The sequence below is a fragment of the Erythrolamprus reginae genome, chromosome 7 (genome assembly GCF_031021105.1).
Source record: "Erythrolamprus reginae isolate rEryReg1 chromosome 7, rEryReg1.hap1, whole genome shotgun sequence".
Classification (NCBI taxonomy): domain Eukaryota; kingdom Metazoa; phylum Chordata; class Lepidosauria; order Squamata; family Dipsadidae; genus Erythrolamprus; species Erythrolamprus reginae.
Window position 1 is genome coordinate 58,754,553 of NC_091956.1, and position 22,405 is coordinate 58,776,957.

Sequence of the window (22,405 nt, forward strand, 5' to 3'; positions counted from 1 at the left end):
CCTTTTTTTGCATTTGCCCATGTGAGATTTTACTTCAGGTGCAGAAGTGAAGCCTCATGCAGAGGAGGTGCCCACACCGAACTCAGGAGCCCAGTAAAATGTCCTAATGGATTGCTGATCCTATTCATACTAAGTGGGGTACATTACTGATGTATATGTATATATAATAATAGCAATTAGACTTACTGTATATGCCTCTCCAGTTCTTTACAGCACTATGAGCAATTTACAAGTGGATGTGGGTGTGGGTGTGTATACAGAGAGAGAGGAGAGAGGAGAGAGAGAGAGAGAGAGAATGAATCATTGATTGACAGAAAGGCCTTTGATTATGTTGTCACATCTAGCTCTGGAAAGCACTAAAAAAAAAACCCGGCTCAAATTATTCTCTTTGGACACATTATCTGAAAACCTAGCTCTCTGGAGAAGGCTTTGATGCTAGTAAATATGAAAGAAAAAAGACATGAAGTAGTAAGGTAGATAGATTCAGCTACAGATGTGATGGGGTCATCATGTAAAAAAAAATCTAAGTTGTCATTGGGTCAACAACCACTTGATGACATGTAATCATCATTGACCTTGAATGTCATCTGATGTTAGATTCTTGAGAGATTTTTGTGTAAAATGCAATTTTAACGAACGTGTATGGGTACTATTATATTATAAATAAATTTCTTAAGCCATCAGGGCAAAAAATAGAGTTTGGAACCTTTGCACAGCCCAGTAGAATCAGTCTTAAGGATTTCTGTACCTTCCTAGAGTTGGAGAACTATTTTTGCACTTTTGTGACTTCGTGGATTACAAAAAATTTTCATGCCTTACAAATGTTCTTCTAGCCTAGAAACATAGAAACATAGAAGACTGACGGCAGAAAAAGGCCTCATGGTCCATCTAGTGTGCCCTTACACTATTTCCTGTATTTTATCTTACAATGGATATATATTTATCCCAGGCATGTTTAAATTCAGTTACTGTGGATTTACCAACCACGTCTGCTGGAAGTTTGTTCCAAGAATCTACTACTCTTTCAGTGAAATAATATTTTCTCATGTTGCTTTTGATCTTTCCCCCCAACTAACTTCAGATTGTGTCCCCTTGTTCTTGTGTTCACTTTCCTATTAAAAACACTTCCCTCCTGAACCTTATTTAACCCTTTAACATATTTAAATGTTTCGATCATGTCCCCCCTTTTCCTTCTGTCCTCCAGACTATACAGATTGAGTCTGTATAGTCTGGAGTCTTTCCTGATACGTTTTATGCTTAAGACCTTCCACCATTATTGTAGCCCGTCTTTGGACCTGTTCAATTTTGTCAATATCTTTTTGTAGGTGAGTTCTCCAGAACTGAACACAGTATTCCAAATGTGGTCTCACCAGCGCTCTATATAAGGGGATCACAATCTCCTTCTTCCTGCTTGTTATACCTCTAGCTATGCAGCCAAGCATACTACTTGCTTTTCCTACTGCCCGACCACACTGCTCACCCATTTCCACACTGCCTATCATCTCTAAATAGTCTCTTGGCCTATTCATTTTTTGAAACAAGGACTTTCACATGTCACACAAAACTCAGTTTGTCTCTGACCCATCTGAAGATGCTATTCTTAAATCCTTAGGCACCTTCATTGCGCTGAGTGGTCACAATGCCAAAGTGCAGCCTAAGGACACAACAATTCAGGGATTGCTATCTTGCTTCAACAACTGTAAAGGTTGGCTTATTATATTACTTAATTCAGCACAAGAAGTAATTAGCATAAACTTCAAGATCTTAAGGCAAGTTTAATTATGCAATTGTTGGGGATAGGACCTAAGCATGGAATGCACTTCTGGCGTGACCAGACTGTTGTAAATAGGAAAGCATGTGCTAATGAAATCATTGTTTTCTGTTAATCATTTGAAAAGAACGTGGCTTCAGATGGTGAAATAATTAACTAATGTTTATCTTTTTTCTTTTCTGAGGGAGGATAAAACAGAATTTTTAAAAAGACTAATAAAATAAAGTAGAGGAACATGCTAAGTTTCATATCACCAAAAGCCTCTAAAAATGAGGCTTAGCTAGTCAGAAGTAATTCAGGACTAAGCGATGGCTGCTGAATCTATTTTTCCACAGATACGATGGAAGAGACGTGATATTTAATTTCTTCTTTGAAGCTTACAAATTAAGCACTTAATAGGATAGATCTCTTCAGTCAATCTATAGTGGTCCTTCTCAAATAGTGAGACAATCCCCCTTGGAGGGGTGCTGAGCGATGTCAGGGAGGACACGTGTGACCCGCAGTCCCCCTCAATCGATTCCTCCCTGTTTTCCCATTTGCACTCTGCTCTGAGCCCAGAAAAGAAGGCGGCCAGGTGGGGCGGTGTGGTTGCATGGTTTCTTGTTGTTCTCGGCGGGTGCTATGGCGGGTGCTATGGTAGCCATTATCGGCATGGCGAACCTGCTGTTGGACAAGGAGCATCTTCTGAAGCTGGGCAAAACCTTCAAAAGGCACCCTAAGGCACACCATTCGCTGTGACTGCCTCTTCCTTCCCATGCTGAAGGGCTCCCCTCTCCTCTCACTTGCTCGCTTTGTAGTCAGCGCCTTCCCTTCACTGTGGCGATTCTTCGGCTGCCCTGAGTGAAGGAAGCGTTTCTTTTCTCTGAGCACTGGCAGAGGTTTATTCCCTCTCCAAGCACCCAGAGAAAGGAAAATGCTTCGTTCGCTCTGGACTGCCAAAGCCTCCTCAGGCGCCACCAAAAGGCTCCTCTGGCAGCCCAGATGGCCGGGATTAAAAGGGGAATGGCAGGAAACTGGCCGGGCCTTCGTGCCACTCTCAAATTTCCTGGGAAATTTTTCGGGCTTGGGTTCTTAAGTAGAAAATGGTTCTTAAGTAGAGGCAAAAAAATCTTGAACACCTGGTTCTTATCTAGAAAATTTGTTAAGTAGAGGCGTTCTTAAGTAGAGGTACCACTGTATTAACCCTAAAATTCCATTGGGGCCCAGATCGGAAAATTGGAGGGGGACATGAAATGTTTACTTCTTCTTGGGGGTGGGGGGGTGTAACAGATTGAGAAGCACTGATCTATAGGAAACATATGATATACAGAAAAATCTGTTACTGAAATAATTTTATCAGTTGTGATCACCATTGCCTCACAAAATTGTAAAAGTTTTTTTAAAAAAAAGTTTACTGAAATTAAAACATTAAAAAATGTTTACTGAAACAGCTATTCCTAAGAATCTTTCATCTACTTTTCTTTTCACAAAATATCAGGAAATGACACATAGCAACATTAAAATTAAAATTAACCATATGTTCCTTTTTTTTTTTACATCTGACAAAATAGAATGTCCTATTGTTAAAGGACAGAATGCATGAAAATGTATGTATGGAACACTCTTTATAATATTAAAATGGAATATTCAGATGGAATCATATACTTTTGGTTCAAAAATGATAGTTAAGTATTTTAATATTGATCAATTTTAAAAACAAAAAAAGAGCCAATCAATGTTGCTTATTGCATTTTATGTCCGAGGATATTTCTAATACGAACTGAAGGAGAGATACCAAAACACACAAAGATGCATTTCAAAAAAATTGGTGGGTATTTATTTGTGAAGGTAAACTGTAGTTTTATTGGTTTACTTCTTAGTTTGGTTTGTATTCATTACACCCTCCCCAAAGATTAATAGAGATGGACAGAATGTCAACTTTTCAATGAGGTATGAATTAGCTTTACATTGTTGCTAAATATGTGTGTTTTGTGTATATGTTTACACACACATATATTTTCAGTCAAATTTCATCTCCAGACACTACACAGAGCTACTGAGAAGCTAATACATACAGTATTTTGGTAAATTACTCCTGCTGACAACACTGCAATTCAACATAATTTCACATCTCACATAAACCCTGTTGGTCCATTCTATTCTTGTTCTTCAACCTTTCCTTTCCTGTCTCAACCATATATTTATTTATTTTAAACCCCACTTGGAAAGTACAGTGGTCCCTCATCATACGAACCCCTCATCATACGAACTTTTCAAGATACGAACCCAGGGTTCGGAATTTTTTTGCCTCTTCTTACAAACTTTTTTCACCTTACGAACCTGCCGCCGGCCGCTGGGATGCCCCACCTCCAGACTTGAGTTTCCCCCGTTTTTCCCCACCCTGTCCTGCCCCATTCTCCCCTCTGGATCTCCATGGGTTTCCCCCGTTTTTCCCCACCCTGTCCTGCCCCATTCTCCCCTCTGGATCTCCATGGGTTTCCCCCGTTTTTCCCCACCCTGTCCTGCCCCATTCTCCCCTCTGGATCTCCATGGGTTTCCCCCGTTTTTCCCCACCCTGTCCTGCCCCATTCTCCCCTCTGGATCTCCATGGGTTTCCCCCGTTTTTCCCCACCCTGTCCTGCCCCATTCTCCCCTCTGGATCTCCATGGGTTTCCCCCGTTTTTCCCCACCCTGTCCTGCCCCATTCTCCCCTCTGGATCTCCATGGGTTTCCCCCGTTTTTCCCCACCCTGTCCTGCCCCATTCTCCCCTCTGGATCTCCATGGGTTTCCCCCGTTTTTCCCCACCCTGTCCTGCCCCATTCTCCCCTCTGGATCTCCATGGGTTTCCCCCGTTTTTCCCCACCCTGTCCTGCCCCATTCTCCCCTCTGGATCTCCATGGGTTTCCCCCGTTTTTCCCCACCCTGTCCTGCCCCATTCTCCCCTCTGGATCTCCATGGGTTTCCCCCGTTTTTCCCCACCCTGTCCTGCCCCATTCTCCCCTCTGGATCTCCATGGGTTTCCCCCGTTTTTCCCCACCCTGTCCTGCCCCATTCTCCCCTCTGGATCTCCATGGGTTTCCCCCGTTTTTCCCCACCCTGTCCTGCCCCATTCTCCCCTCTGGATCTCCATGGGTTTCCCCCGTTTTTCCCCACCCTGTCCTGCCCCATTCTCCCCTCTGGATCTCCATGGGTTTCCCCCGTTTTTCCCCACCCTGTCCTGCCCCATTCTCCCCTCTGGATCTCCATGGGTTTCCCCCGTTTTTCCCCACCCTGTCCTGCCCCATTCTCCCCTCTGGATCTCCATGGGTTTCCCCCGTTTTCCCCCACCCTGTCCTGCCCCATTCTCCCCTCTGGATCTCCATGGGTTTCCCCCGTTTTTCCCCACCCTGTCCTGCCCCATTCTCCCCTCTGGATCTCCATGGGTTTCCCCCGTTTTCCCCCACCCTGTCCTGCCCCATTCTCCCCTCTGGATCTCCATGGGTTTCCCCCGTTTTCCCCCACCCTGTCCTGCCCCATATTTTTCCCCACCCTGTCCTGCCCCATTCTCCCTTCTGGATCTCCATGGGTTTCCCCCGTTTTTCCCCACCCTGTCCTGCCCCATTCTCCCCTCTGGATCTCCATGGGTTTCCCCCATTTTTCCCCACCCTGTCCTGCCCCATTCTCCCCTCTGGATCTCCATGGGTTTCCCTCCCCCCACTCCGTTCGCTTCAGCTTCGTCTGCCGGCAGCTTTTTTTTTTTAAAGCCTTAATGTTTTGGATTTTCCTAATCAGCTTGCACGCATTATTGGCTTTTCCATTGATTCCTATGGGAAACATTGTTTCATCTTATGAACTTTTCACCTTACGAACCTCGTCCTGGAACCAATTAAGTTCGTAAGATGAGGTATTACTGTATTATAAATTGTTCAAAGATAGAGGAGAGAGAAAGATCAGCATGATGAATGAATGTATTTCTAAAAAAGTATTATTATGCAGAAACAATGTGACAATTCAAAAGGAGATGGCATTTCTTGCTCACGTCTTGGTGGTGCAATGTGTAAACCCTGGGGAAATTGACAGGTATAAGATCCTTCTTTGTCAACTTAAAATAAATATATAATTAACAATATACTGTATGTGTTTTTAAAATAAGATTGTGTTTGAGCCAGCTCATTGCTCCCAATGTAACCTTGTCCAAATAGTTTTGCCAAAGCAGCAAAGAGCATTCTGCAATTCACTGAAGTCACAGCCCAGTATAGAAAGGGCTGAAATTAATTCCCAGTGTTTTCTCATTTGGTTCTACAAGCAAAGATATCTCCAATAAGGGGTTGTTCCAAGTTGGGATGAAGACAGCAAAACCACATCTATGCTGTTTCATCGATAGTGAACTCACTTATTTAGGAGTTATTAGTATTTAATAATAATAATAATAATAATAATAATAATAATAATAATAATGTTTTGGCTCAAAAATGATAGTTAAGTATTTTAATATTGATCAATTTTAAAAACAAAAAAAGAACCAATCAATGTTGCTTATGTCCGAGGATATTTCTAATACGAACTGAAGGAGAGGTACCAAAACACACACAGATGATCCACTGGAACTTGTGCCAGAACTACCATTTACCAGTAGCAAAGAACTGGTGGGATCATAAGCCCAAAAAAGTGGTCGAAAATGAGCAAGCAAAACTACCGTGGGACTTCCGACTTCCGACTGACCAAATTCTGAAGCATAACACACCAGACATCCTAATTGTGGCGAAAAAGAAAGTATGGATCATCGACATCGCAATCCCGGGAGACAGCAGAATTGAGGAGAAGCAGCTAGAGAAATTAGTGAAATACAAAGATCTAAAAATCGAGCTGCAACGACTCTGGCATAAGCCAGTGAAAGTTGTCCCAGTGGTACTTGGCATGCTGGGCGCAGTGCCAAAGGATCTCAGCGGACATTTGAAAACCATCGGAAATGACAAAATCTGTCAATTGCAAAAGGCCGCTTTACTGGGATCGGCAAACATAATTCGCCGTTACATCATGCAGTCGTAGGTGCTTAGGAAGCGCCCGACTGGTGATGAAATACGAAATCCAGCATAGTGATCTCGTTTGCTGAATTGTATTGAAATAATAATAATAATAATAATAATAATAATAATAAATAATAATAATAATAATAATAATAATAATAATTTATTAGATTTGTATGCCGCCCCTCTCCGAAGATGTAGAAATAGTTTATTAAAAATAGTTTATTAAAACATAGAAATAGTTTATTAAAAAAACCTTATTGAAATATTTGTATTGCTCTCAAGAAAAATATTCTATATATAATGTTGTGGTTAGCTCTGGCCCTGCTCCTGCCCCAAGGACTGTGGATGTGGGGGAGACATCCACATGCTGCAGGCCTGTTTTGCCCCCGTGAAATCTGCTGATGAAGGCTTCTCTGACCAAGAAGACATGAGTGACAGGGAGGAGGAGAGTGTGGCAGAAAGCTCAGAAGGAAATCAATTATCTAGCTCCTCCTTGGATTCAGAACAAGAGTTAATGACACAGCCACGCATGCGGAGAGCGATGCATAGGCAGCAACAACTGAGAGATTATTATCAAAGGAAATGAGGCCACCTGTGGTTGAGTGGGGCTGTGGTAATTAGTGAGGCTGCTATAAATAGCAACCTGTGGGTTTGGCCATTGTGGAGGATTATCTGATCCTTGTGTTTCATGACTGCTTTGCTGACTTTGATCTTTGTGTGCTGATTTTTCCCCGCTTTGAAACTAACTCAGAGCAAAGTGTGTTTCACTTTGTGAAAGAAAAAGGACTGTGAATTGCCTCACAGCTGCAAGCTAAGTATCACAGAACTGATAAGGGACTTGTACAAATTACCAATTTGTTTGGAGACAAGTGCTCTTTGCTATACAAAAAGAATGCTCTGTTTATTTGCATTTTTGGTATAAAGAACATTGTTTTAAATTTTCAAACGTGTGTATGTCTGAAATTGTATCTGTGCATTTTTTGGGAGGATTCTACCAGAGAGCTCGACAGAACATATACCCAGGTTTTCCTCTAAGAAATTCATAGCAAAATATGTGGTAGTTTTCCCATTTTATCCTAACCCTAGTAGTATTACTACTTACATTATTTTAAAATAAAGATAAGTAAAGGTTTAATATGGGAACCCTTGGTTATTGTCCATAGGACTGAAGTACAAGAAGTCAACTTATGTAGACCAAATGCTAAATATGTCAATAATGCAATATGATAGATAAAAAAAGTAATTCAGATGCAGTGAAAAATCATCTAGTTATGAAAAGCAACTGTCTAAATGGCTTTCTCTAAGGCCAAGCTACCTTATTTTGGGTTTTTTAAAAACATGACACACCCTTAATTTTCTGAAGTCAATAACACACTCCACATTCCCAGAAGCCGCACCCCAAGCTTTGGCAGCCCAGCAAAATATGAAACTGAGTTGCAAGCCATAAATAAAATCCTTGCAGATATTTTAAATTTTAAGCAAAAGATTGTAACGTAAGAAATAATTGACATCTATCGTTAGGATCTGCATCTGATGGATTACCAGGAATATAATCAGTATCTCACCCTGACTATTTGAGAATTGCAATTCTGTCATCCTCCTTTGCTCTCAAAAATTAGTACCTCACCTATGGGATAATATTGTTGTTCAGAAATTATGGGAAATAATTGATGTAATAGTCTGTTAGTTTATTCTCTATAGAATAAACGTTACAGAATGCAAGCTGTGGACTTCCTACTCTGAAGGAAGAATGAAGGCATGCTTCTTACTGGCATATTACTGGCATGCTAAACAGAAAGACACATATCCAAGTTGGTCTCCTCAGCTTTCTTTGTGAGAGTCCCGGCCCCTCTGGAATCAACTCCCCCCCAGAGATTCACACTGCCCCCGGCCTCCTTGCCTTCTGTAAGAATTTGAAAACACATTTATCTCGCCAGGATTGGGGTCATTAGACCCCAGCCCCTGCCCAATGAATGTATCTGGTGTGATAGTAGGTGTGTGATTTTTTTTATTTTAAATGTTTAGTTTTAAGAAATATTTTAAAGTTATTATCCTATTAATTGGCCTAGAATGTTTTATTTATTGTATTTTTTACTAAAATTTATTTTTTATTTTATTTTATTTTATTTTATTTTTTTAATTAGATTTGTATGCCACCCATCTTTGAAGACTTGGGGCGGCTTACAACAACAATAAAAAACAGTATAAACAATGGAACAAATCTAATAATAAGAATTATATAAAAAACCCCAATGGTTAAAAAACCATACAACACATACATACCAAACATAAAATATAAGAAAGCCTGGGGGAGATGTCTTAGTTGTAAGCCGCCCCAAGTCCACGGAGAGGGGTGGCATATAAGTCCAATAAATGAATGAATGAATGAATGAATGAATGAATGAATGAATGAATAAATAAATATCTTCTTCGTAAGTAAATTTGATGGTGGGAATGGGACAGAGGTTCTACATATACTATAGAAGATATTGCTTCTTCTAAGCTATATGGTTTTTTGTTTTAATGGCTAGGTTAAAATATTGAACAAATTTAGTACCCATCTATCTAGATACAATGGTTCTCAATCTGGAAGTAGGGAACCCATCGGGGGGTCGAATGATCATTTCAAGGCATTGCGCAAGACCATGGGAAAAGACAAATTTCCCATGGTGTTAGGAACTAAAGCTACTATTCTGGTGCCTTGGAACATATTTTTATATCCGACCAATCAGGCATTTACAATAGGGGTGTCCCTCTGATCTTCCTGCCGATCAGCTTGGGGCTAGACATATGGTTGGGGGTCACCACAATATGAGGAACTGCATTAAGGGGGTCACGGCATTAGAAAGGTTGAGAAGCACTGTAGAAGAATGAAATAGTCTAGAACAGTGATGGCAAACCTTTTTTTCCTGGGGTGCCAAAAGAGTGTGTGCACACGGTCTTAATTCCATAATTCACACCCATAATTCAATACATGGGGAGGGCGAAAACAGCTTTCCCCGCCACCCTGGAGGCCCTCCGGAGGTCAGAAATAGCCTGTTTCCCAACCCCTGGTGGGCCCAGTAGGCTTGTGTTTCACCCTCCCCAGGCTCCAAAGGCTTCCCTGGAGCTGGGGGAGGCTAAAAACTCCCTCCCCCATCCCCCTGGAGGGTCTCTGGAGGCCAAAAATGCCCTCCCAGAGCCTCCGTGCAAGCCAAAAATCAGTTGGCAGGCACACACATGCACGTTGGAGCTGAGCTAGGGAAATGGCTTGTGTGCTATCTGTGGCACCCGTGCCATAGGTTTGCCATCACTGGTCTAGGAAATATTTAAAAGGCAGAATATTTTCCCTAAAAAAGAAATAAAAATATTAAAGGAAACAGAAACAAAAGACCCCACCTACCTGCCCCTAGCAGATATTTTGATGCCAGCTTATCTATAAGACAAAAAACTGGGCCAGTCTATCTACCAAACAAAAGATCTCAGGTTATTATCCTTCAGGGCAAAGCCATTCAGTCACAATAGGAAATTACCCTTCATTGCATCACCCAGCAAGATTCAACCATTTAGCAAGATTCAACCATTAACCAAAGTAAAATTCAGCCTGGGATACAGACAGCCTACAAAGTTTGCTAAGACCCCCTCCCGATATATATATAGTTTGTTGGCTATGAATAAATTAACTGCCTTGAAATGGCCCGGGGTTGGGCCTGGAGACAAAAAGGAGCTGTGACGTTCCTTCAATATATCAGGGTGATCCAACAGAAAAAACATATAACCTCTGCCTGGTACAAAGCTGAAGGGATCAGATCTGGTGTTCTAGAGATTAATTCTCTGCCTTACAATATATATATACAGTGATACCTCATCTTACGAACTTAATTGGTTCTGGGACGAGGTTTGCAAGGTGAAAAGTTTGTAAGACGAAACAATGTTTCCCATAGGAATCAATGGAAAAGCGATTAATGCGTGTAAGCTCAAAACTCACCCCTTTTGCCAGCCGAAGCGCCTGTTTTTGTGATGCTGCGATTTCGCTGAGGCTCCCCTCGTTGGGCAACCCTACCTCCGGACTTCCGTTGCCAGCAAAGCGCCCATTTTTGTGCTGCTGGGATTCCCCTGCAGCATTGCAAAAACATGGAAGTCCAGAGGTGGTGTTTCCCATGGAGGGGAGCCTCAGGAGAATTCCAGCAGCGCAAAAATGGGTGCTTCGCTGGCAACAGAAGTCCGAAGGTGGGAAATCCCAGTGGTGGCAGCAGGGTTTGTAAGGTGAAAATAGTTTGGAAGAAGAGGCAAAAAAATCTTAAACCCCAGGTTTGTATCTCGAAAAGTTTGTATGATGAGGGGTTTGTAAGAGGAGGTATCACTGTATATACATCCATCCATCCATCCATCCATACATACATACATACATACATACATACATACATACATCCTCCATGAGGTCAGCTACCCAGGATTTCAAATCCATGTGGTCCTGTTGACCATAAAACCATCCTTCCCGGCAGTCTCCTTGTTTCCAGTGTCTTTCTCTCCACTTGGAATTAAATCTAGATTGACATTTCTTCCAACAATATCAAGCTAAATAGTTTTGGGTTTTGGGTCAGCAAGATGGATGAATCTACCCACTCATTACATTCATGTGGCATTACATGTGAGCCCGGCTAGTATGGTTTACTAAACAGTCATGGTTTAAACCTGTGGCTTAACATCATGTATACCACAATGCATGACTTATATTCAGACTAAAACATTTCTGTAAAATATAGATAACATCAAATCATTAGCAATAATCTAAAACCCATTGTAGTAACTCTAGTTAAAAATCTAAAGAAACAAGCAAGAACAGATTTCAGACAGTATTTTAGGTCACAATAAAAATCTGTTTACCGGTATATTGTTTTTAAAAGTTCTTAAAGAAACTTGTAGGTGTTCTGATCATGCATTTTTGTCAAGTAACATTTAAACACATGCACACTACAACACAATGAGCAATATATGATCTAATTCAGATAAAGGACAACTTGCAGCCAACTGATATGGCTTGGTCCACCCTTCTATGTTTTCTTTGAATATGTCTTTGAATGTGTAAAGCAATAATGATGATTTCTGTAAAAAATGTCAATGCCAGAGGGGAAAAAACACAAAGTAAGTTTATTTTTCATTCCAGTAGCATTCTTTACCAAAACAACCCATCCTATGTTCTTCAAACCAGCCTCTCCAAGGGTCAGAAAACAACTTGCAGTTAATAGTGCCCTTAAAAGCACATTTCAAACAGGATCTCTTCCTGTGACATTTTACCTCCATTGAAAGGCGGAGACTTTGCCAAGTTGAGCTATTTGGTTTTTCTTTCTAAAGAGAAGCATGAATACTTGGCAGAACATGCTGACTCTGAGAAACTTTTCTTTGAACTTCTACTTCCTTGGGGAATGAGAGCTTAGAAAAACTAACATAAAACGGAAACCATTTAAAAAAACACCACAAAAAGATGGAATATCAAAAGCGGTTGCATATTAAGCAGGTATTTGATTCCTTCAAATACGCCATTCTTTTATTTTTCTTTGGAAAGATTTGCAAGAGTCAATATTAAAAGCAAAATAAAAGAAGTATTTTAAGATGACACATTTTTACAGCGGTGGATTTCAACAGAAAATGGCTTTCCTTTTCACAAATTTTCATTTCTCCTCGCTACTGGTTACATTTCTGGAAGCAAAAACTGTTTCCCTTTGTCAACTATGATTTTTTAGTATATATTAATCAAAGTAGTATATGCTTATTTTTTAATATTAGATTTGTTTCGCTATAATATTGTTTTTTATTATTGTTGTGAGCCGCCCCGAGTTTTCGGAGAGCGGCGGCATACAAATCTAATAAATTATTATTATTATTATTATTATTATTATTATTATTATTATTATTATTATTATTAGTCATAACGTCCACATATTGCCAGTTTTAACTCAATACTGGCCTAAAATAGTTCATAAAATTTCAACTGAAAATAAAACCAATTAAAATTCATATATTATAAGAAAAGCTAATATATTTGGGAAGTTCAAGTAATATCAGCAATATGTGATATCAAATTGTATTACAATTATAGCAGGTTTGTTTTTAAGTGCACAACTGTTCTTAAAGGGCATGGTGATTCTTCATTAACATTGAATATTCTTGCATATATTATAATTCAGCAATATAACCATTGTGAAGTTAATATGAGGACCTGTATACTGCACGAGTCAAAAAGAGGGCGGGGAAAATATTTACTGACCCCTCACATCCTGGACACAAATTGTTTCAACTCCTACGCTCAAATCGTCGCTACAGAGCACTGCACACCAAGACAACTAGACACAAGAACAGTTTTTTCCCGAACGCCATCACTGTACTAAACAAATAATTCCCTCAACACTGTCAGACTTCCTACTAAATCTGAACTTCTATTCTACTTGTTTTTCTCATCATTCCTTTCACCCATTTCCTTCCATGTTGACTGTATGACGGTAACTTGTTGCTTATATCCTAAGATTTTTGTTAATATTGCTTCTTCATTGCTTATTTGACCCCTATGACAATCATTAAGTGTCGTACCACATGATTCTTGACAAATGTATATTTTATTCTATGTACGCTGAGAGCATATGCACCAAGACAAATTCCTTGTGTGTCCAATCACACTTGGCCAATAAAAATTCTATTCTATTCTATTCTATTCTATTCTATATGTTTGCTTTATTTGATCAGTAAAAAGGCAAATAAATGAAAATTTCCTCTCACGTCATAACTATTAAAATATAATCGTGATTCTAACATTGTCCCCACAATAACAACTCTTTAAGGTAAAGTGAGCTGGCCCAAGACCAGTCAGCCAACTTTCATGGCCAAGGTAGGACTAGAACTCAGTCTCCTAGTTTCTAGCCAGGTATCTTAAGCCAGTGTTTCCCAACCTTGGCAACTTGAAGATATTTGGACTTCAGCTCCCAGTATTCCCCAGCCAGCATTCGCTGGCTGGGGAATTCTGGGAGTTGAAGTCCAAATATCTTCAAGTTGCCAAGGTTGGGAAACACTGTCTTAAGCGTTAGATCAAATAGATTCTTGGTCCAAAGAAGGGTTGAAAGATGGGTAATAAAATTATCATTTATAACTTTGGTTTCCTAGTCTGTCTTAAAGTTCTTTCCTACGCACGCAGGGCAGGGGAAGGGGCTATTTATGCTGTTTTTAAAATGTTTTACACAAATTATTATCAATTCTGGGAGTTGACGTCCACAAGTCTTAAAGTAGCCAGGTTTGAGGAGCCCTGGATTAAGACATATGATAATAAATTAATATTGCAGCAAAGGGTCATCTATTTTAAAATAAGGCTAGTCAAAGGGCCATTCATGGATTACGGATTGCCTTACAGGTGTTTCCTTTGGCACCTGTCCTACTTCCTGCCCCACTGAGCTGGCCTTTTTTGTTTGTTTTAAAGGAAATGAATGGAATTAGAACCTGTTGCAAACCCAATCAACCTACATTTACTATTAACAAATATGTTGTAAAACTGGAAATTTGAGAGCGGTAGTGGAATTTCTTGCATTTTGAAGACATAAGATAGGTAAGAATGCTTGGATAAGATTTTTATTAAAGGCAAAAAATATCCTAATGACCAATCAATATATGACAATAACATATTCTGGGAGACAGTGGAAGACAAGGGCCCTGGTGTGCTATGGTCCATGGGGTTGTGAAGAATCACTACCTAGCGACTGAACTACAACAAATATGACAACAATGACCAAATGTCAAACATTTGAAGACTTTGCTGATACAAAGGGGGGGGGGATCCTAACTAGTATTTATATGGTATATATGAAAGGCTGGTGCATGGAGGGCACAATTTGCATTGTTGCTGATTGAGATGGGAAATATTCTTAACTACAAAGGTCACTATGCAATAGGATATAGGGCTTGGGAGAGCAGGAAAACCCTTTTTTCTGGAGTTTTTACAAGTGGAATTCCATAAACAAAGAAGCTATAGTTTACTTCTCATGCATTCTCTATGTTGTAGAAGGCTTATCACAGCACTATGGTTGAATAAAGATCCATCTCTGTTATTTGCACTTTATTAATAAAGAACTGAGTGTGAAATATAATAATCTTCACTAAACGAGTGCCTATATTCATTTTTATAAGAGTTAGGAACAGAAATCTACACAGAAATATAAGATTCATTTTATAAATATTTATTTATTTCATCCAATACACAATAATACAAAATTAAGGTTATAGAGGATATAGTAGAGAAGAAATACGAGATATAGGAGAGACTATAGGACAGGGGATGGAAGGCACTCTAGTGCGCTTATTTATCCCCCTTACTGACCTCTTAGGAATCTGGAGAGGTCAACCGTGGATAGTCTAAAATTTTGGGAGTTAGGGGATGATACTACGGAGTCCGGTAATGAGTTCCACGCTTCAACAACCCGATTACTAAAGTCATATTTTTTACAGTCAAGTTTGGAGCGGTTAATGTTAAGCTTGAATCTGTTGTGTGCTCTTGGGTTGTTGTGGTTGAAGCTGAAGTAGTCTTTGACAGGCAGGACATTGCAACATATGATCTTGTGGGCAATACTTAGATCATGTTTAAGGTGTCGTAATTCTAAGCTTTCAAGACCCAGGATTGTAAGTCTAGTTTCGTAGGGCATTCTGTTTCGAGTGGAGGAATGAAGGGCTCTTCTTGTGAAGCATCTTTGAACATTTTCAAGGGTGTTAATGTCTGAGATGCGATATGGCTTCCAAACAGATGAGCTGTATTCGAGGATGGGTCTGGTGAAAGTTTTGTAAGCTCTGGTAAGTAGTGTGAGATTTCCAGAGCAGAAGCTACATAGGATTAGATTAACAACTCTTGAGGCCTTCTTAGCGATGTTGTTGCAGTGGGCTTTGGAACTTAGATCTTTAGTTATTAGTATTCCGAGGTCCTTGACCGAGTGGGGATTATCTATGATAATTTGTTTATTAAGTTTGTATTTGAAGTTCTGATTCTTTTTGCTGATGTGTAGGATAGACCATTTGCTGACTGAGATTTGGAGTTGCCATGTGTTGGACCAGTCAGAAACTGAGTCTAGGTCTTTTTGTAGGGTAGTTGTGTTATCAGTGGTGTTGAAGAGTTTTACATGGTCTGCAAAAAGAACACAGTTGCTTGTGATGAGGTCGCAAAGGTCATTGATGTAGAGAATGAAGTGTAGGTCCCAGTACGCTACCTTGGGGGACACCACTTTTAACAGGGATGGGTGTGGATATGGAGCTTCCTATTTTGACCACTTGTTGCCTGTTAGACAGAAATGCAGTAATCCAGCTGTGGAAATGTCTGGTAATAATGTCTGGTATTAAATGAATGCTAATGAGTAATAACTTCATTAAATGAATCAGTTTCATGAAATACTGGGGTGGAAGGGTGGGGTTTCAGGTTAAGCTTATTGCATCTACATGGTTATTTTTATCCCTGAAAGTTGATATTTTGAATCCCAGCAACCAGTTGGGTCCCACAGAGTGGGCCTTCTCCGGGTCCCGTCAACTAAACAATGTCGTTTGGCGGGCCCCAGGGGAAGAGCTTTCTCTGTGGTGGCCCCAGCCCTTTGGAACCAACTCCCCCCAGAGATTAGAATTGCCCCCACCCTCCTCGCCTTTCATAAACTTCTTAAGACCCACCTCTGCCATCAGGCATGGGGGAACTGAGATATTCTTTCCCCCTAGGCCTTTACAATGTACGCATGGTATGTCTGTATGTATGTTTGGTTTTTATAATAAAGGTTTTTTAGTTATTTTAGTATTGGATTGGATTGTTACATGCTGTTTTTATCATTGTGGTTAGCCGCCCCGAGTCTACGGAGAGGGGCGGCATACAAATCCAATAAATAAATAAATAAATAAATTTTACTGAGACAAGGCTGTGGGAGAGGGGAGGGAGGAGGAGGAGGAAGAAGGAATGGAAACTGCAGTTTAATGTTTCCAAATGTAAAATAATGCACTTGGGGAAAAGGAATCCTCAATCTGAGTATTGTATTGGCAGTTCTGTGTTAGCAAATACTTCAAAAGAAAAGGATTTAGGGGTAGTGATTTCTGACAGTCTCAAAATGGGTGAACAGTGCAGTCAGGCGGTAGGGAAAGCAAGTAGGATGCTTGGCTGCATAGCTAGAGGTATAACAAGCAGGAAGAGGGAGATTATGATCCCGCTATATAGAATGCTGGTGAGACCACATTTGGAATACTGTGTTCAGTTCTGGAGACCTCACCTACAAAAAGATATAGACAAAATTGAACAGGTCCAAAGACGGGCTACAAGAATGGTGGAAGGTCTTAAGCATAAAATGTATCAGGAAAGACTTAATGGACTCAATCTGTATAGTCTGGAGGACAGAAGGAAAAGGGGGGACATGATCGAAACATTTAAATATATTAAAGGGTTAAATAAGGTCCAGGAGGGAAGTGTTTTTAATAGGAAAGTGAACACAAGAACAAGGGGACACAATCTGAAGTTAGTTGGGGGAAAGATCAAAAGCAACCTGAGAAAATATTATTTTACTGAAAGAGTAGTAGATCCTTGGAACAAACTTCCAGCAGACGTTGTAGATAAATCCACAGTAACTGAATTTAAACATGCCTGGGATAAACATATATCCATCCTAAGATAAAATACAGAAAATAGTATAAGGGCAAACTAGATGGACCAGGAGGTCTTTTTCTGCCGTCAGACTTCTATGTTTCTATGTTTCTATGTTTAAGGAGGAGGAGGAGGAGGAGCTGATCCTTATGTTCGTCTCTCACCAAGCTTGTTTTTCCTTTCTGACTAATTCTGCAAACTGTGATGAAGATATTTCCATAAGAAGCAGATGTGGGAACTGTTGGCTCATTTAGTCTATAACTTTTCAGAGGAAGAACTGAGGTCAGTATTGCCCTGGCCTCCAGATAGACAGATGTCTGCCATCCAGGAGAGTATTTCCTTTCACAGCAATCCAATTCATTTATGGTTTTTTCCTGCTGTGCCAAAAAAACAAAGCTTTTGTAGAGCAGTTAATATGCAACTAAGCCTTGTTAGCAAGTGGGACAAGTTGGCAACTTTTTTAAAAGTCAGAATAAAATTAGAAATTGATTAAATGAGTTAAGTATTTAATGCGTCATTTTTGTTGCACCCAGCCAGTAACTATTTGCTATTGTGATCAGAGCAACAATGTTTACACTTACAGCAATTGTTGATAGATTGCTTTAAGCCCCCTTGAGTGTTTTTTTTTCCCAAAGAAACCTGAAATACGTATGTTACATTAAGGAAATTTAATTGCCAAATAATTTATAATAAACACGTTTCTCTTTAATGCAAAAGAAAAAGAAAGAGGGATTCATTATTCAGAAGATCAGAAGGTAACTGTTGAGATTTCCCAATTCCTAAGAGGTCAGTAAGGAGCGTACATAAGTGCACCAACATGCCTTCCGTCCCCTGCCCTAATGTTTCTCTCTTACTAGTATCATGTATATACACATTGTTGTTTCATTGTATACTACCAATACCTACTTGACAAAATAAATAAATAAATATGGTATGGAGAATATACCAGGAGTGTTAGAAAATGGATCAGATCAGCATATTCACCGCTGTCAAATTCTGAATACTTTAATGTTAGCCAATAATATTTATTTATTTATTCATTCATTCATTCATTCATTCATTCATTCATTCATTCATTCATTCATTCATTCATTTAGTCCAATACATAATACACATTGAAGAGAATAGATATGTAGTAATATAACTAAAGAAAAGAATAAAAGAAAAGATATAAAAGTATAGGTGAACAAATTTGAAAGGAAGAAAAGATAAATGAGATAAGGAGAGACAATTGGACAGGGGACGGAAGGCACACTGGTGCACTTATGCACGCCCCTTACTGACCTCTAAGGAACCTGGAGAGGTCAATCATGGATAGTCTAAGGGAGAAATGTTTGGGGTTAGGGGTTGACACTACTGAGTCAGGTACTGAGTTCCATGCTTCGACAACTTGGTTGCTGAAGTCATATTTTTTACAATCAAGTTTGGAGCGGTTAATATTAAGTTTGAATCTGTTGCGTGCTCTTGTGTTGTTGCGATTGAAGCTGAAGTAGTCATTGACAGGTAGAACGTTGCAGCATATGATCTTGTGGGCAATACTTAGATCGTGTTTTAGGCGTCGTAGTTCTAAGCTTTCAAGACCAAGGATTGATAGTCTGCTTTCGTAGGGTATTCTGTTTCGAGTGGAGGAGTGAAGGGCTCTTCTGGTGAAGTATCTTTGGACATTTTCAAGGGTGTTGATGTCCGAGATGTGGTATGGGTTCCAGACAGATGAACTGTATTCAAGGATGGGTCTGGCAAAAGTTTTGTAGGCTCTGGTGAGTAGTGTGAGATTGCTAGAGCAGAAGCTACATAGGATCAGGTTAACAACTCTAGAAGCCTTTTTGGCGATATTGTTGCACTGGGCTTTGGCACTTAGATCATTTGATATTAGTATTCCAAGGTCTTTTACTAATACTGTTAGAAAATATCTGCCATAGCTGGTTTACACTGACTACTCTTTCAGTCTTAGCATTACACGTCTGTATATCATCACTATATAGTGATTAATAAAAACTTGCAAATTGGAGTCCTAAATTTTAAGCTCCTGTTCTAAGCTGGTTCTCTCTCTCTCTCTCTCTCTCTCTCTCTCTCTCTCTCTCTCTCTCTCTCTCTCTCTCTCTCTCAACCGAGCTCATTTTGAACTGGAATAATCATTCTTTCTGTGGCTTTTGAAGACTAGTGCAACAAAGTTAGAGTTCAGCTCTTGATCAAACATTTAATTAGGTTTCAGTAGAAAACACCTGGCTGAACTAATCTTGTTTTATTTAAATGTGGCTCTGTTCCCAAGGTTTTTTTAAAAAAAGGTCCCTGGAGGCATTTCACAAGTTTAATGATTAACATTTATATGTCAAGTCTATAGGTAAAAGTTCTCTGTGCCTAATGGATATCCCTTTCTCTCTCTCTCTCCCTCTCTCTTTTTAAATTAATGCATGCCAGAGTAGGTAAAAATATAGGAAAGGGATGCAAGACCTTTATTTCCAATTCTTTGTTTTGGAGGGAAAGGTATAAGAGTAAAGCAGGGTCCAGCATGCTGTTTCCACATACAAGGGGGAAATTTTCTGGATATTTAATCCCATCCATCCCATTTTTTGGACTTGATGTTCCAGTTACTTCTGTCAAACCGAACCTGGCCCCATTCTCTTCTGTTTTCTGAGTGTTATCCAGCTAATGGATAGAAAGAACTCTAAGACACTGAACAAAATTTCCAGAATTCAATTAAATTGAATTTTTTAAATAAATAAATAAGTAAGTAAGTAAGTAAGTAAGTAAGTAAGTAAGTAAGTAAGTAAGTAAGTAAGTAAGTAAGTAAGTTGAATAGGTTGAAATTTTAAAGAAGAGCACTCAAGGCCTCCACATTATGCCTGCAATGTGGACTGCTTTGCCCTTACATCCGCATGCAATTGCTGGGTGAGGTTATCTGACAGCATAGAGTACAGTAACAACAGTATGCTGATGATGCCTAGCTAGACATCTCATCTCTAGCCAGACAAGTGATGCTGTTGTGATGCTGACAGACTGTCTGCAAGCTTTAAGGGTGGAGAAAAACACGTTTTCATTCAACTCAGGAGTGATTCAGTGGCTTTGGGTTTTTGGACTCACAAGTCTGGATGATATTTTTGAATCAAGATTGGGTAGCATTCCCCCTATGAGTTAGTGTGCAATTTGGGGGCTTCCTAAGCTCATGGCTCAAGTAGGTGGGCAACTGAGGCTACAGGCATTGCAGATTCATTTTGTCCACCAACTACATCCATTCCTGGATTCAGATGTTCTGCTGTCAATCACTCATGCTTAGTGATGGGCGAACCAAATCCACACAATTTGGGTCCGTACCAAATTTTGCGGTGTTCGGTATGCCGAACACGAACACAATTTTTTTTCAAACTTCGGGCAAAGTTCAGGGTCGTGTTCGGCATTCGGAGCTTTGACATCACCAACAGGTTGCTAAGGACGCCAAGGTGATCACTTCCTGGATTCTAAGCTCCACCCCCAGAATCTCTTCGTGGGAGGGATTCCCCATTTGGGTTCGAGTTCGGGTTCGGTTCACGCTCGGCCGAATTTTGCGTAAAGTTTATCCGAACTTGCTGAACCTGAACACCGTTGGGTTCGCCCATCACTACTTATGCTTTGATAATTTCCTGTTTGGATTATTATAATATGTTCTACATGGGGCTGTTTTGAAGACTACCAAGAAATTACAATTGGTCCCCTAGGTCTGGCCACATTATTGCTTTATTTTTTAACACAATTTCTTAATTAAACATTAAAATACCGCTGAAAATGGTGTAGGAAAGTGGGGGAGCGTAAAAGGAGAAGACAGATGAGTGAGATAAAATGGGGGAAGGGAAGAAAAATGAATTATTTTGTTCAAAGGGATAATAATAGTTTTTTGTTTTAAAAATGATATAACCATTAAAATGCTGAACAATGTACTTTTCTTCTTTTCTTGCCAAACCATCATAAGAACATATGAACATAAGAAGAGCCATGCTGAATCAGGCCAAAGCCCATCGAGTCCAGCATTCTGTGTCACACAGTGGCCCACCAATTGTCCATGGGGATCTTGAGCAGAAAGGGAAGGCAAGTCCCTCCCTTTCCCCTGACCCTCAACAAATGGTACTCAAGGGAACCCTGCCTGCCTCAACCAACACAGAGGCGGCACATGGACATCCGTTTCAATAACCATCGATACACTTGGCATCTATGAATCTGTCTAATTCTGCCTTGAAGCTATCAAGGCTGACAGCTGTCACGACCTCTTCTGGAAGTGAATTCCATAAACCAACGACCCTCTGGGTGAAGAAATATTTCCCTTGATTTGTCCTCACTTTCTTACCTATGAGCTTTAGGGAGTGCCCCCTTGTCCTAGTATTGTGTGATAGAAAAAATAACTTTTCTCTATCCACCTTTTCTATCCCATGCATGATTTTATACACTTTGATCAAGTCACCCCTTAAACGCCATCTTTCAAGGCTGAAGAGACCAAGGCGTTGCAACCTGGTATCATAAGGGAGATGCTCCATTTCCTTTATCATTCTTGTTGCCCTTTTTTGCATCTTTTCCAGTTCCATCTTTCTCCTGAAGTAAGGATGGCCATGACTCCGTTGGCCTCTAGAAAGGCAATCAAAATCTGGCTTCTTCTCTGGGCCTTTAGGCCATGTTGAACTGAAGCCACAATCAAGTGATGGTATTATCACTGTTTGGGAGACATTTTGCTGTTTTATTGTTCTACTATTGTCTGTAAGTACAGAGTATGCACTGTGATTTTGTATTCTTTTATTGGATGAAGAATTATCTTGGTTTGAATTAACCAAAACTTCAGCCTGATGATGGTGAATGTGATTTCACCGAAACGTCGCATAAACATGCAAAATATTACACAGGGCAAAACCCGAACTCAGAACAATCTACACACACACACACACACACACACACACACATATATATATATATATATATATACTGTATATATATAATAAATAAATGTAAATAATTTAAAGACACTAAAATATTTTAAATTGCAATAAAAACGTAAAAATGGATAAGTCCTT

The 22,405-nt window shown here is 39.9% G+C and overlaps 1 protein-coding gene across 1 annotated transcript in view; it reads left to right on the forward strand.

Moving 5' to 3' along the window:
• The first annotated feature begins 14,296 nt into the window (after positions 1–14,296).
• Positions 14,297–22,405, forward strand: part of MYOZ2 (myozenin 2) — a 44,463-nt gene continuing 36,354 nt past the window's right edge. Inside the window, exon 1 of the mRNA XM_070756626.1 lies at positions 14,297–14,330. The gene's annotated coding sequence lies outside the window, so the exon portion shown is untranslated. The remainder of the gene's footprint in view (positions 14,331–22,405) is intronic.